This window comes from Diadema antillarum, unplaced genomic scaffold, assembly GCF_040938485.1.
Source record: "Diadema antillarum isolate AM-2024a unplaced genomic scaffold, OU_Dant_1.0 seq00000461_RagTag, whole genome shotgun sequence".
Classification (NCBI taxonomy): domain Eukaryota; kingdom Metazoa; phylum Echinodermata; class Echinoidea; order Diadematoida; family Diadematidae; genus Diadema; species Diadema antillarum.
Genome location: NW_027271432.1, coordinates 500,818 through 516,646, shown reverse-complemented (window position 1 = coordinate 516,646; position 15,829 = coordinate 500,818). Strand labels below are relative to the sequence as shown.

The 15,829-nt window shown below is 39.1% G+C and overlaps 2 long non-coding RNA genes across 2 annotated transcripts; one reads left to right on the top strand and one right to left on the bottom strand.

The window, feature by feature from the left end:
• Nucleotides 1-2,352: 2,352 nt before the first annotated feature.
• LOC139733121 (uncharacterized) lies at nt 2,353-7,475 on the bottom strand. The gene is made up of 3 exons (XR_011711062.1): nt 7,074-7,475; nt 3,898-3,977; nt 2,353-2,872 (listed from the first exon to the last, which is right to left on the bottom strand). It is a non-coding gene; the product is annotated as an uncharacterized lncRNA (long non-coding RNA).
• A 1,086-nt stretch (nt 7,476-8,561) lies between these two features.
• On the top strand, nt 8,562-13,047 carry LOC139733120 (uncharacterized). The gene is made up of 3 exons (XR_011711061.1): nt 8,562-8,678; nt 11,770-11,849; nt 12,875-13,047. It is a non-coding gene; the product is annotated as an uncharacterized lncRNA (long non-coding RNA).
• Nucleotides 13,048-15,829: the final 2,782 nt, after the last annotated feature.

The following is a 15,829-nucleotide window of genomic DNA, read 5'->3' as shown; positions in this document are numbered from 1 at the left end:
CAAATTCACACATCTGCATAACACCATCAAATCTATGCTTTCAGAAATCTGGATAGCATTTTAACAGACAGTCGATTTCCAAGTGAACCACATAACTGTTGGGTAAAGTGATTACCAAAAGCCAACTGAGGTCGGTTTTATCTTAAGCAAGTTTTGTGGAATTGCACTAAATCTTTTCTTCGAAATTTAACCCCCGAATGAAAACATTAGTTAACAGGAATTTTAACCAACTTATGTCGGTAAATGACAAACATCACTCGAAATACACATCAAACAATGTACATACACTAATACAAACCACACATGTCAAATTTAGCACTTGAGACACTAATTCAGGACAATTGTTCCAACATACAATCTCATTTGATGTGATCTAATATGGCAGTCTGTTGCAGAAATAAAGTACAGTGGTATACTGTTAACATTTGCGAAGGGAAGTAATATAGCACATTCACATGTAAAATGAAAATTCACAAGATCTGACACTGTATGAGCAACTTTGTAAATCTGAATGGATACACATGAGTTGTCAAAACAATACAGTAATGGTAGTATGGTACTGGATTTTGTGAATGATTGAAGTACATGTATGATAATTAACACCAATGTAATTTGTATCTTGGACCAATTTTCTATAAAATAAGCATATTATTCTCATCTCCTACATCTGAAAAAAAGAAGAATTAATTCAGTGCAAATTCCTAGCAGAAATGCATACTTCACAACATAAAACAAATCAGTTGTTTACATTTCACTTTCAAACCTCATAAGGACCAATCTTTCTAAGTAATAAGAAACAAAAAGTACTTGTATTACATGTACATGGGTCTAGGGCAATTACCCCCTGGGCAATTACCCCGGACCCTTCCCCTGGTTCTAATCCTAATCCTAACCCTAATCTTTACTCTTACCTTACCACTACGCAGTATTTAGCCAGGGGGTAATTGCCCTCTGGGGCAATTGCTCTGATACGCATGTACATACATGTAGGACAGGAAAAATATAGGAGAGAATAGGATTGAGAGAAAAGAGCAGTACAGAGTTCATCAAATGAAGTGAGCAAGAAAGAGCGGATACATAGGGGTGGATGAGGCTTGAGATTTACAATGATATGGACATGTATTGAAGTTACAAACACAAACACAAGAAAATCAGGATAAGCAAAGGAATACAACAAAAATGGGCACCTAGGTGCTTACATGGTTCAATTTAGCTAGTCAGATAACAAAATCAAGTAGCAAACAGAATAGCAACATATTCCGCATATAATGCAATGACCCGTTGTGAGTTATCTGACATCAAATACTAATTTAATGCAAGGAAAGTACAAACTGAGTGTTCAAAATTATACATGTAATGAAAATAATATTCGATGCCATGTCAACTTTATAGATTTGGGTTTCCAAGATAAATTTGAAGCTTTCAAAAATCTGTAGTAACATGCTTCAGGTACACTATAAAGTGCTTGTTCTACTGCTAATTATTTTACTCATTGCAATGCAGCATAATACAATATTGCATCCATACTCCAAAGTCAAATACACACATGTGACAGGTACTATGTAGGTGCATAATGAAAAGGTGGAATTTCATCACATTTTTGAATATGTAGTATGTTGGCTACTGGCCTACCTGGGAGCAATGCACAGAATTCTTGTGTTGTGGGCCTGTACATGTATATGCTATCACATTTCTCCTGAGTCGAGTTCTAACTGCGAAGTGATACACAATAGCCTGCCTTGTATGATAATCATGAAGAACTTGATTACTTCTTACGAGCATAGATGAAATTGCTTGGGGTACACTACTCAAGTGATACATGAAGGATGCCAGTTGAAGACAATTATATCTTGTGTTTTCAAATTACCATTCACATTATAAAGATTGAAAGTAGTTTGATCCGCAATATTTTGGTTAAATTTTCTATAGATTTTTTTTTTTTCATTACCATGGACAACACATTAATTACATACCACATTTACCTGTAATAGTGGCCACATATGCCAAGTTCTAGGTCAACTCCTAAAAAAGCAAGAGAGTTGTTGTAACTTGGGTTGGAACCAGGTGCAAGACAACAATAGTGTTGACAGATATTTAGGCCATGTGAGGTCATTTAGAACTAGTTTCCATGGCGATGTCACAGTTTTGGTGCTCTATACATCCCTTGTCAACTTGTACACACTATATGTGGGTGTGGTGTGTAATAATGGTATTAGCAGCTTTTCACATATTCGATACTTGTCTACCATTATCATAAGTAGAATAACTAACTCCTTGAAAAGTGAATACATGTTTCAAAGAAGCATTGACCACTAATAGTATCAATATGAATGTTACCTTATCATTCATACATGGTACAGGTGTATAGTCAAAATACAACAATATCCATCATATGGCAAATGGCTTGTAAAATAACATGGCCACTGTTATGAGGAGACCACAATTAAAGGTCAGTGCCTATTTCCCTATAACATTGTAAGTACTTCTCAAGCAAATGCTGTTTTATTATGCAGACTTGATACAGGAAGGGTGGAGATGACAAATAAATGGTTGCATTATGGTTGACTCAGCAAATTTAGAAAATAAGGGATGGATGCCAAAGTTTCAAATCCTCCTTGTTTGTACAGGAGTCCCTTTTAAAATGGTCTCACTGCCATACAATGTGGCCAGCAGTCGCGATTTAGAACGAAGATCAACTTGAAGACAAGATCAGCTGCACCCACAACGCCTTGAGGACTGTGCCCTGTGCTCTACAACTGCAGATACATGTACCTGAAGAGGGTATAATTTGCTTTCTCCAATAAGGAGGATGAAGGGCTGTGAATGCGGATGTTCTGTGTCGACCACGTATGAGCAGTTAAAACAGTCCTTCCTGGAAGAATGAAAAAGGCAAGCATATATGGAAAGAGCGTGTAAACATTTTGAAGACATATTGATGTGCACTATTTTCTTATGCCTTCATACACATGATATTTCCAGTAATTTTGTATCATATATTTACTAGCAACTCCAGCAAACTAGAAGCAAGAATGACCAAGATCAGAAGGTCATTCTTCAAAGCTGAAGATCTACTATGCACATACAGGAGTGAGTCAAACATGATATCTGGAAACAGAGGGAAAACTTGTTTCAGAAGGGAATGGGGAGGTAGTACAGGCCTGTAAGAAAGCTATAGATCACAACAGAACAATTCACACAATTCTGGCCTTCATGGTGCTATCTGTTTGTTTGTTTGTTTGTTTTTTCCCATGTCTAGCTTAATTACAAACCAGAACTATCTTTGCAAAGAAGTGTAACTTTGTCTAAAGTCAATTTTTTTTACCAACCCCCCCCCCCCAAAAAAAAGAAAAATATATATCAGTGACAGACAATTCTTCATTCAAAGTTACATTTGACTTGCATTTTCATGTCCTCCGAAACCGATTAAATTGGTATCAGTACGGGCCAATTACTAGACCTAGGCACCTATGGTACACTATAATACACACTATTCAAATGATTGATTGGTCCACGCTGCATATTGTGATACCTGTCAAATGTATGGGCTGTTGCCATAGTCACTATACATTATAAAGAAAGAGAAGAATCTACATACATGTACATTTCCTTGGAATGAAAGGGCAGGGTAAAGATTATATAGATGTGCCTTCACAGAAATTTCACTCTTAAGTTCACTCTTTAGTTCTAGGTGACATACAAAATATGTACATGTGTTGTCATTAGAATTATCTGGTACGGTACAATACATGTACCATCACTTCCAAAAAAAAAGTTGTTTTTTTTTTCCTCCCACAGGAGTAAGGTCAAGTTCTGAACAATAGTTATGGTATAAATGTACCTAGAATGTCAATCTTTTGAATAATGCACTTTCAGTAAATCCTGAAAGCTGAAACTCACAGCTTTCCAGTCAATGAGTGAGCTTGAATCAAAGCGTGGTCAGGGATGCAGCCTCCTTATGCATGGTCTTTCCGCATTCGCTGAATAGGAGGGAAGCAGATTCAATAACTGTTTACCTGAGGGTAAATAATATTCATACAAGTGAGGTGTTATACAAATGATGTGTTATACAATGCATTATTACATTATTTCCTTATATGAATAGGGGGAACTTTTTACTCAGCACAAAGAAAATGTAATACAAACGAGTCTCTTTTAAAAAGCACCTTAGCCCTTCACTCCAATAACCAACACCACATGCAGGAATTGATTGCCTGAACTTTTGGTATCTGATTTTTGCTCTTAAATTGCTCATTTTGCAGTACAGTGTAAGTGCTACTAAAATGCCAAGTGCTTATATCAATGAAACTATTCATGAAAATATACATTTGGTATTGCTACCAACATGAATTAACACACTGAATTACCTGCAGAACACAATACAGAGGTTCATCTTTCCTACCAAGGAACACAAAGGACTGGCACAGCCTCTTAGAAGAAGTAGTGGCTGCTTCAACCCTTGATACAATATGTCAAGGGTCAGCAATTAACCAACCACTGCATCACTGGGCATTTTTGTGATTGAGGGTACCACCTATCGGCACCCTATGAATTTGCAGCTCGTTTATTACAAAAGTATAAAACAAATTTGCCTAAGTTTTTCCTCAAATAAGCTGTAAATACTGCAGTTCAAATCTCGTGACTGTTCTGTTAATTCTGAATCTCCATTGTAAAATTATGCAATTTTTCTTCGCGTGGCTGAAAAAGGGTACCTCACGATCTGCACCCCTTCCCTCCATAGGTAATACAAGTGAATTTCATAGTCATGCGTTGTTACTGAGTGGATATGTAATTGAAACGTGTTTAGTTTGTTTTGTTGGCTTGATTTTCGTTTCTTTGTTACTGTTTTCATAGCTATAAAATGGCACTTAATCCCACGCGTACCTTTTTGTTCTATACGCACAAATAGCCATGATACGCAGGGTGTCGATGTACCCTGCCGATAGCTGGTACCCTTACCACACATTGAAGAAACCGTCCAAGTCTATTAATTGTGGGAAATGTGGGCATCTTTGGAAAGGCAAGACAAGATAATGCACATGCTTACCAGCTACAGTACAGTTACAGTTAAAGTGATTTTAAAACATTACCCTTAACTTGGTCAGACTCAGCCTGAGAGGATTTGATTCACTTTCTAACAAGACAAATCAGTCCTACTTCACTGCCTGTCTGATGATGCGAGACTGAACGCGAGTAAATTCAAGTAGATCGGCTTTGTCATGCCAATGTCAATGGACAAAGTTGTGGTTATGTGTATGCATTTATACCAGTGCAGTGACAGTATGGCAGTACAAAAAACAACAACTATGTAGTACGTGAACTAGATCTAGGCTGGGCCTGTATAGAGGCAGAGTCAATACCCAGAACATACCTTTTAGGGCCTAACGCGCGTTAGGTCTAGAAACTCTGTTAGACTAGAGTCTAGAATTATGTCTAAAGGCCGTGTCACACCAGCCTTGCGTGCGACTTGCAAAGAACAATTTTGACTACCTGGAGGTCCCTGTAGATATCCGCACATGACAGTACCTAGCATGTATCTCAAAAGTAGTCGCCCGGAGGTGCGCACGCATATTTTTTCACCCGCAACCGTGTTTAGGCCCTGTCACACCTTTCCGGGCAAGCTACTCGGGCTTGTTACGTGTAGGGATTTTCTAGCATACCGGACATTCCTGAGGGCGGAAAAGGATTTGTGCGAGTCAGCGCATGTGTCTTACTTGCTGGAAGCGTTATACTTGCGAGTATACTGTGTGACCTTTGTACCAGTCGCGTGGGGGCTGACAACTTAGTGAAGGAATTTCTCTAATGGAATGGCTGAAATCTCACAGAATTTCAATATCTTGGCTGCATACGGGACTGCGAAGTACCTGCGTGGGAATTGCCTGGGAAGTACTGCCGCTAAGGGTCTCCTACTACTGGCGTTCTGCGTGGACCTCTACGGGCATTCCTGCGACTCACCCGGAAAAAGTTTTGGTCATGCTCAAAACTTGGCTGCGGTTAAATCGGACTTGCGTGAGCACCTCCGGGCAACTACGCGCTAGATACTGTCAGGTCCGGACCAACTGCGGAGAGCTCCTTGGAGTAAATTTGTTTCCCCGCAAGTCAAGCCGCAGAAGTTCCCCCGTACGGTATGACAAGGCATGAATGAAAATTGCAAACATTCTTGTTCGCCCGCTGAAAATCTTCTACGTGCTGGAAACTACCTCCTCGCCACAAGCCCGCGTTATGGTGTGACATGGCCTTAACGTTAACACTACAGTCAGAGTATCAGGCCTAGATAGAGGCTAGGTGTTTCTGTTGTTGTTTTTATTTGAATCTATTTGCCGTTTACCATTGATCATTTTTTCCCTGTATTAATTTACGCCAAAATGTTACTTATGAATTACTTTAGAAACTTCAAATTCCAAAATTTTCCCTAGGCAGGGCCTGCATTATTTTAATTTTATTAGAAATAAATCAAAAATACCAGGTAGTACCCTATGATATCAATATATCTAACGTTAGAGTGTCTAGTCTAGTCTACTAAGAAGCTTATTATAAATAGGTTGCATACGTCTACGTAACCTTTTTTTTTTTTTTCTAATGAGGATGTTGTTACGAATGTTAGGCCCTAGCGTTACCGCCTGCCACCGCTATACAACATGATACAATCGACCATATTGTGGTCCATTTATCATATGAGAAGTCCTCCCCATTTATGGACCCATCTCATTACTGCCAATACTGGTCATTAGTACGTGTGGGACTATTTTTAGTCGGACAGTAGGAGTGCTCCTACTGGACCTAGTACTAGTTCTAGATCTAGCGGGTTACTCTGTTAGACTTCAAGGCTTCAGCACCACGTTGGCAGAATACTATATCAGAGTATTCAGACATAGATAGGCGTATGGGACTGTGATATTGATAGACTGCTTTCTTTCGCTGGCGAGTCTGCGTCTATGGCAAAATACGTGGAAAGTTACAATCTGCAATGTAGCCTCTGCAAGAGAGTGACCGCTGTGAAGGATCGAAACAAATGGCAAAACCTCGAGAAAACCAAACGAGCAACTGAACAAACGAAAAATGACACCTTTTTTTACCGGTATGTGAACACTCCCAAGATCGCACGGATGTCATCAAAGGAGAAATTCAGCAATTTGTCGGGGTAGAAAGAGCGAACAGGACACTATGCAAAGCCGCCATTGTACGCTCTTTGGTGCTAACAAAGTGCCATAGCGCATAGCACTGTGACTCCTCTCAGACTGGCGCCACCTTTTGGCCGGGAAAAGAGAGGAACGTATTTTTTTGATCAGAGTGAAATGTTTTTATCAGAGTGAAATGGTTTTAGTGCAGTGAAATGGTTTTAGTGCAGTGAAATGGTTTCGTCAGAGTGATACGGTACGCCAAAGTGAAATGATTTTTTTTTTTACGGAAAAATGAAATGATCTATTTTTTTTTCTTGAAAAGTGAAATGAATTTTGTGAAAAGTCAAATGTTTTTGGTTAAAAAGTGAAATACATTTTGTGAAGAGTGAAATGAATTTTTATTTGAAAGTGAAATGTATTTTTGTGGAAAGTGAAATGTATTTTTGTGAAAAGTGAAATGCATTTTTGTGAAAAGTGAAATGGATTTTTATTTAAAAGTGAAATGTATTTTTATTTAAAAGTGAAATGTATTTTTGTGAAAAGTGAAATGAATTTCTATCTAAAAGTGAAATGTATTTTTGTAAAAAGTGAAATAAATATTGGTGAGTGAAATGTATTTGTTAAAAGTGAAATGAATATTGGCTGGAGTGAAATGAATTTTGTATTGTTTCCCTAATGGCGTTCCATAAGTGTTGATGAGGTAGCGATGAAGGGGTACAGTCCCTTTAAAGAAAAACAACGACAACAACAACAAGTAAATCTCGCTTGGAAACTTTACCAGCTCAACGCCAGTTGGCGCACTCCTCGCTCGGCAGCCAGTGCCGTATGGAACGCCATTAGGGAAACAATACAAAATTCATTTCACTCCAGCCAATATTCATTTCACTTTTAACAAATACATTTCACTCACCAATATTTATTTCACTGTTTACAAAAATACATTTCACTTTTAGATAGAAATTCATTTCACTTTTCACAAAAATACATTTCACTTTTAGATAAAAATACATTTCACTTTTAAATAAAAATCCATTTCACTTTTCACAAAAATGCATTTCACTTTTCACAAAAATACATTTCACTTTCCACAAAAATACATTTCACTTTCAAATAAAAATTCATTTCACTCTTCACAAAATGTATTTCACTTTTTAACCAAAAGCATTTGACTTTTCACAAAATTCATTTCACTTTTCAAGAAAAAAAATAGATCATTTCATTTTTCCGTAAAAAAAAAAATCATTTCACTTTGGCGTACCGTATCACTCTGACGAAACCATTTCACTGCACTAAAACCATTTCACTGCACTAAAACCATTTCACTCTGATAAAAACATTTCACTCTGATCAAAAAAATACGTTCCTCTCTTTTCCCGGCCAAAAGGTGGCGCCAGTCTGAGAGGAGTCACAGTGCTAGCTATGCGCTATGGCACTTTGTTAGCACCAAAGAGCGTACAATGGCGGCTTTGCATAGTGTCCTGTTCGCTCTTTCTACCCCGACAAATTGCTGAATTTCTCCTTTGATGACATCCGTGCGATCTTGGGAGTGTTCACATACCGGTAAAAAAAGGTGTCATTTTTCGTTTGTTCAGTTGCTCGTTTGGTTTTCTCGAGGTTTTGCCATTTGTTTCGATCCTTCACAGCGGTCACTCTCTTGCAGAGGCTACATTGCAGATTGTAACTTTCCACGTATTTTGCCATAGACGCAGACTCGCCAGCGAAAGAAAGCAGTCTATCAATATCACAGTCCCATATACGCCTATCTATGTCTGAATACTCTGATATAGTATTCTGCCAACGTGGTGCTGAAGCCTTGAAGTCTAACAGAGTAACCCGCTAGATCTAGAACTAGTACTAGGTCCAGTAGGAGCACTCCTACTGTCCGACTAAAAATAGTCCCACACGTACTAATGACCAGTAATGAGATGGGTCCATAAATGGGGAGGACTTCTCATATGATAAATGGACCACAATATGGTCGATTGTATCATGTTGTATAGCGGTGGCAGGCGGTAACGCTAGGGCCTAACATTCGTAACAACATCCTCATTAGAAAAAAAAAAAAGGTTACGTAGACGTATGCAACCTATTTATAATAAGCTTCTTAGTAGACTAGACTAGACACTCTAACGTTAGATATATTGATATCATAGGGTACTACCTGGTATTTTTGATTTATTTCTAATAAAATTAAAATAATGCAGGCCCTGCCTAGGGAAAATTTTGGAATTTGAAGTTTCTAAAGTAATTCATAAGTAACATTTTGGCGTAAATTAATACAGGGAAAAAATGATCAATGGTAAACGGCAAATAGATTCAAATAAAAACAACAACAGAAACACCTAGCCTCTATCTAGGCCTGATACTCTGACTGTAGTGTTAACGTTAAGGCCATGTCACACCATAACGCGGGCTTGTGGCGAGGAGGTAGTTTCCAGCACGTAGAAGATTTTCAGCGGGCGAACAAGAATGTTTGCAATTTTCATTCATGCCTTGTCATACCGTACGGGGGAACTTCTGCGGCTTGACTTGCGGGGAAACAAAGTTACTCCAAGGAGCTCTCCGCATACAGTTGGTCCGGACCTGACAGTATCTAGCGCGTAGTTGCCCGGAGGTGCTCACGCAAGTCCGATTTAACCGCAGCCAAGTTTTGAGCATGACCAAAACTTTTTCCGGGTGAGTCGCAGGAATGCCCGTAGAGGTCCACGCAGAACGCCAGTAGTAGGAGACCCTTAGCGGCAGTACTTCCCAGGCAATTCCCACGCAGGTACTTCGCAGTCCCGTATGCAGCCAAGATAATGAAATTCTGTGAGATTTCAGCCATTCCATTAGAGAAATTCCTTCACTAAGTTGTCAGCCCCCACGCGACTGGTACAAAGGTCACACAGTATACTCGCAAGTATAACGCTTCCAGCAAGTAAGACACATGCGCTGACTCGCACAAATCCTTTTCCGCCCTCAGGAATGTCCGGTATGCTAGAAAATCCCTACACGTAACAAGCCCGAGTAGCTTGCCCGGAAAGGTGTGACAGGGCCTAAACACGGTTGCGGGTGAAAAAAATATGCGTGCGCACCTCCGGGCGACTACTTTTGAGATACATGCTAGGTACTGTCATGTGCGGATATCTACAGGGACCTCCAGGTAGTCAAATTGTTCTTTGCAAGTCGCACGCAAGGCTGGTGTGACACGGCCTTTAGACATAATTCTAGACTCTAGTCTAACAGAGTTTCTAGACCTAACGCGCGTTAGGCCCTAAAAGGTATGTTCTGGGTATTGACTCTGCCTCTATACAGGCCCAGCCTAGATCTAGTTCACATACTACATAGTTGTTGTTTTTTGTACTGCCATACTGTCACTGCACTGGTATAAATGCATACACATAACCACAACTTTGTCCATTGACATTGGCATGACAAAGCCGATCTACTTGAATTTACTCGCGTTCAGTCTCGCATCATCAGACAGGCAGTGAAGTAGGACTGATTTGTCTTGTTAGAAAGTGAATCAAATCCTCTCAGGCTGAGTCTGACCAAGTTAAGGGTAATGTTTTAAAATCAATTTAACTGTAACTGTACTGTAGCTGGTAAGCATGTGCATTATCTTGTCTTGCCTTTCCAAAGATGCCCACATTTCCCACAATTAATAGACTTGGACGGTTTCTTCAATGTGTGGTAAGGGTACCAGCTATCGGCAGGGTACATCGACACCCTGCGTATCATGGCTGTTTGTGCGTATAGAACAAAAAGGTACGCGTGGGATTAAGTGCCATTTTATAGCTATGAAAACAGTAACAAAGAAACGAAAATCAAGCCAACAAAACAAACTAAACACGTTTCAATTACATATCCACTCAGTAACAACGCATGTCTATGAAATTCACTTGTATTACCTATGGAGGGAAGGGGTGCAGATCGTGAGGTACCCTTTTTCAGCCACGCGAAGAAAAATTGCATAATTTTACAATGGAGATTCAGAATCAACAGAACAGTCACGAGATTTGAACTGCAGTATTTACAGCTTATTTGAGGAAAAACTTAGGCAAATTTGTTTTATACTTTTGTAATAAACGAGCTGCAAATTCATAGGGTGCCGATAGGTGGTACCCTCAATCACAAAAATGCCCAGTGATGCAGTGGTTGGTTAATTGCTGACCCTTGACATATTGTATCAAGGGTTGAAGCAGCCACTACTTCTTCTAAGAGGCTGTGCCAGTCCTTTGTGTTCCTTGGTAGGAAAGATGAACCTCTGTATTGTGTTCTGCAGGTAATTCAGTGTGTTAATTCATGTTGGTAGCAATACCAAATGTATATTTTCATGAATAGTTTCATTGATATAAGCACTTGGCATTTTAGTAGCACTTACACTGTACTGCAAAATGAGCAATTTAAGAGCAAAAATCAGATACCAAAAGTTCAGGCAATCAATTCCTGCATGTGGTGTTGGTTATTGGAGTGAAGGGCTAAGGTGCTTTTTAAAAGAGACTCGTTTGTATTACATTTTCTTTGTGCTGAGTAAAAAGTTCCCCCTATTCATATAAGGAAATAATGTAATAATGCATTGTATAACACATCATTTGTATAACACCTCACTTGTATGAATATTATTTACCCTCAGGTAAACAGTTATTGAATCTGCTTCCCTCCTATTCAGCGAATGCGGAAAGACCATGCATAAGGAGGCTGCATCCCTGACCACGCTTTGATTCAAGCTCACTCATTGACTGGAAAGCTGTGAGTTTCAGCTTTCAGGATTTACTGAAAGTGCATTATTCAAAAGATTGACATTCTAGGTACATTTATACCATAACCATTGTTCAGAACTTGACCTTACTCCTGTGGGAGGAAAAAAAAAACAACTTTTTTTTTGGAAGTGATGGTACATGTATTGTACCGTACCAGATAATTCTAATGACAACACATGTACATATTTTGTATGTCACCTAGAACTAAAGAGTGAACTTAAGAGTGAAATTTCTGTGAAGGCACATCTTATAATCTTTACCCTGCCCTTTCATTCCAAGGAAATGTACATGTATGTAGATTCTTCTCTTTCTTTATAATGTATAGTGACTATGGCAACAGCCCATACATTTGACAGGTATCACAATATGCAGCGTGGACCAATCAATCATTTTAATAGTGTGTATTATAGTGTACCATAGGTGCCTAGGTCTAGTAATTGGCCCGTACTGATACCAATTTAATCAGTTTCGGAGGACATGAAAATGCAAGTCAAATGTAACTTTGAATGAAGAATTGTCTGTCACTGATATATATTTTTCTTTTTTTTGGGGGGGGGGGGTTGGTGAAAAAAAATTGACTTTAGACAAAGTTACACTTCTTTGCAAAGATAGTTCTGGTTTGTAATTAAGCTAGACATGGGAAAAAACAAACAAACAAACAAACAGATAGCACCATGAAGGCCAGAATTGTGTGAATTGTTCTGTTGTGATCTATAGCTTTCTTACAGGCCTGTACTACCTCCCCATTCCCTTCTGAAACAAGTTTTCCCTCTGTTTCCAGATATCATGTTTGACTCACTCCTGTATGTGCATAGTAGATCTTCAGCTTTGAAGAATGACCTTCTGATCTTGGTCATTCTTGCTTCTAGTTTGCTGGAGTTGCTAGTAAATATATGATACAAAATTACTGGAAATATCATGTGTATGAAGGCATAAGAAAATAGTGCACATCAATATGTCTTCAAAATGTTTACACGCTGTTTCCATATATGCTTGCCTTTTTCATTCTTCCAGGAAGGACTGTTTTAACTGCTCATACGTGGTCGACACAGAACATCCGCATTCACAGCCCTTCATCCTCCTTATTGGAGAAAGCAAATTATACCCTCTTCAGGTACATGTATCTGCAGTTGTAGAGCACAGGGCACAGTCCTCAAGGCGTTGTGGGTGCAGCTGATCTTGTCTTCAAGTTGATCTTCGTTCTAAATCGTGACTGCTGGCCACATTGTATGGCAGTGAGACCATTTTAAAAGGGACTCCTGTACAAACAAGGAGGATTTGAAACTTTGGCATCCATCCCTTATTTTCTAAATTTGCTGAGTCAACCATAATGCAACCATTTATTTGTCATCTCCACCCTTCCTGTATCAAGTCTGCATAATAAAACAGCATTTGCTTGAGAAGTACTTACAATGTTATAGGGAAATAGGCACTGACCTTTAAAGTGAAAACTAAGTTTCGGTAAGTGCCTGAGAACCCGTCTAGCACCATTTCATTTTTTCTTGCAATAAATCGAAAGAGTCCACTAAGAAACTGACCTGCCTGGCGCGGTTTGCCGGAATGATGAGTCGGTTTGGAGTATTTTGAGAAAAATAATTATAGTAGGAAAACCGACTTTTATTCCAGAAGGCTCCAGACTAACTCGGTCTCGGGAAAAATTCGACCTTACTTCAGACAATTCACACGCAGTTCGTGATCGCCACATTCTACTGGCCACTGCATAATACCAAATGAGGCCTAACTGAATGGACAGGAAAGTGTGTGCTGACGTAATCCTGTACAAACAAAACAAAAATGACAGCGCGCGGTCCTCAGTTGCTGAGCTGAAGAGACGCGCGGTCTTTGGAGTTTTTGTTGTTGTTTATCAAGCGCCTTTGATTGTTTTAGAGGAGCTTGATCGGCGCATACTAATTTTGCATGCGCGCAAAAGAGGTTTTTGATGCGCGCGTTGTAACAACTCGGACCATTACTGCGAGTAGCCAGAACACGAAGCGCTAGTTTATACAGGCCGCTCCCATAGGACAACACTGTACAATCAGAGGGACAACCATTACAGCTCATCCCGCCGTCAAAGCGAAGCTGAGTTATCCCCGAGTCCGAGTTTAGCCCCACCCCGTTCGGGTAAGTGCTGAGACTGAACCTTTTTAGTTAATATTTCGCATTTTCGTCGTTACCCATCGAATATCTTGTCATAACATCGTTATCCTGCACATTTCCTAAGCATACGTTCATATTTGGGAGCGAAATTTGACAACTTTTGCAGGCGTACCAGAACTTTGTTTGGGCTTTAATTGTGGTCTCCTCATAACAGTGGCCATGTTATTTTACAAGCCATTTGCCATATGATGGATATTGTTGTATTTTGACTATACACCTGTACCATGTATGAATGATAAGGTACATTCATATTGATACTATTAGTGGTCAATGCTTCTTCGAAACATGTATTCACTTTTCAAGGAGTTAGTTTTACTTATGATAATGTATACAAGTATCGAATATGTGAAAAGCTGCTAATACCATTATTACACACCACACCCACATATAGTGTGTACAAGTTGACAAGGGATGTATAGAGCACCAAACTGTGACATCGCCATGGAAACTAGTTCTAAATGACCTCACATGGCCCAAATATCTGTCAACACTATTGTTGCTTGCACCTGGTTCCAACCCAAGTTACAACAACTCTCTTGCTTTTTTAGGAGTTGACCTAGAACTTGGCATATGTGGCCACTATTACAGGTAAATGTGGTATGTAATTAATGTGTTTCCATGGTAATGAAAAAAAAAATCTATAGAAAATTTAACCAAAATATTGCGGATCAAACTACTTTCAATCTTTATAATGTGAATGGTAATTTGAAAACACAAGATATAATTGTCTTCAACTGGCATCCTTCATGTATCACTTGAGTAGTGTACCCCAAGCAATTTCATCTATGCTCGTAAGAAGTAATCAAGTTCTTCATGATTATCATACAAGGCAGGCTATTGTGTATCACTTCGCAGTTAGAACTCGACTCAGGAGAAATGTGATAGCATATACATGTACAGGCCCACAACACAAGAATTCTGTGCATTGCTCCCAGGTAGGCCAGTAGCCAACATACTACATATTCAAAAATGTGATGAAATTCCACCTTTTCATTATGCACCTACATAGTACCTGTCACATGTGTGTATTTGACTTTGGAGTATGGATGCAATATTGTATTATGCTGCATTGCAATGAGTAAAATAATTAGCAGTAGAACAAGCACTTTATAGTGTACCTGAAGCATGTTACTACAGATTTTTGAAAGCTTCAAATTTATCTTGGAAACCCAAATCTATAAAGTTGACATGGCATCGAATATTATTTTCATTACATGTATAATTTTGAACACTCAGTTTGTACTTTCCTTGCATTAAATTAGTATTTGATGTCAGATAACTCACAACGGGTCATTGCATTATATGCGGAATATGTTGCTATTCTGTTTGCTACTTGATTTTGTTATCTGACTAGCTAAATTGAACCATGTAAGCACCTAGGTGCCCATTTTTGTTGTATTCCTTTGCTTATCCTGATTTTCTTGTGTTTGTGTTTGTAACTTCAATACATGTCCATATCATTGTAAATCTCAAGCCTCATCCACCCCTATGTATCCGCTCTTTCTTGCTCACTTCATTTGATGAACTCTGTACTGCTCTTTTCTCTCAATCCTATTCTCTCCTATATTTTTCCTGTCCTACATGTATGTACATGCGTATCCGAGCAATTGCCCCAGAGGGCAATTACCCCCTGGCTAAATACTGCGTAGTGGTAAGGTAAGAGTAAAGATTAGGGTTAGGATTAGGATTAGAACCAGGGGAAGGGTCCGGGGTAATTGCCCAGGGGGTAATTGCCCTAGACCCATGTACATGTAATACAAGTACTTTTTGTTTCTTATTACTTAGAAAGATTGGTCCTTATGAGGTTTGAAA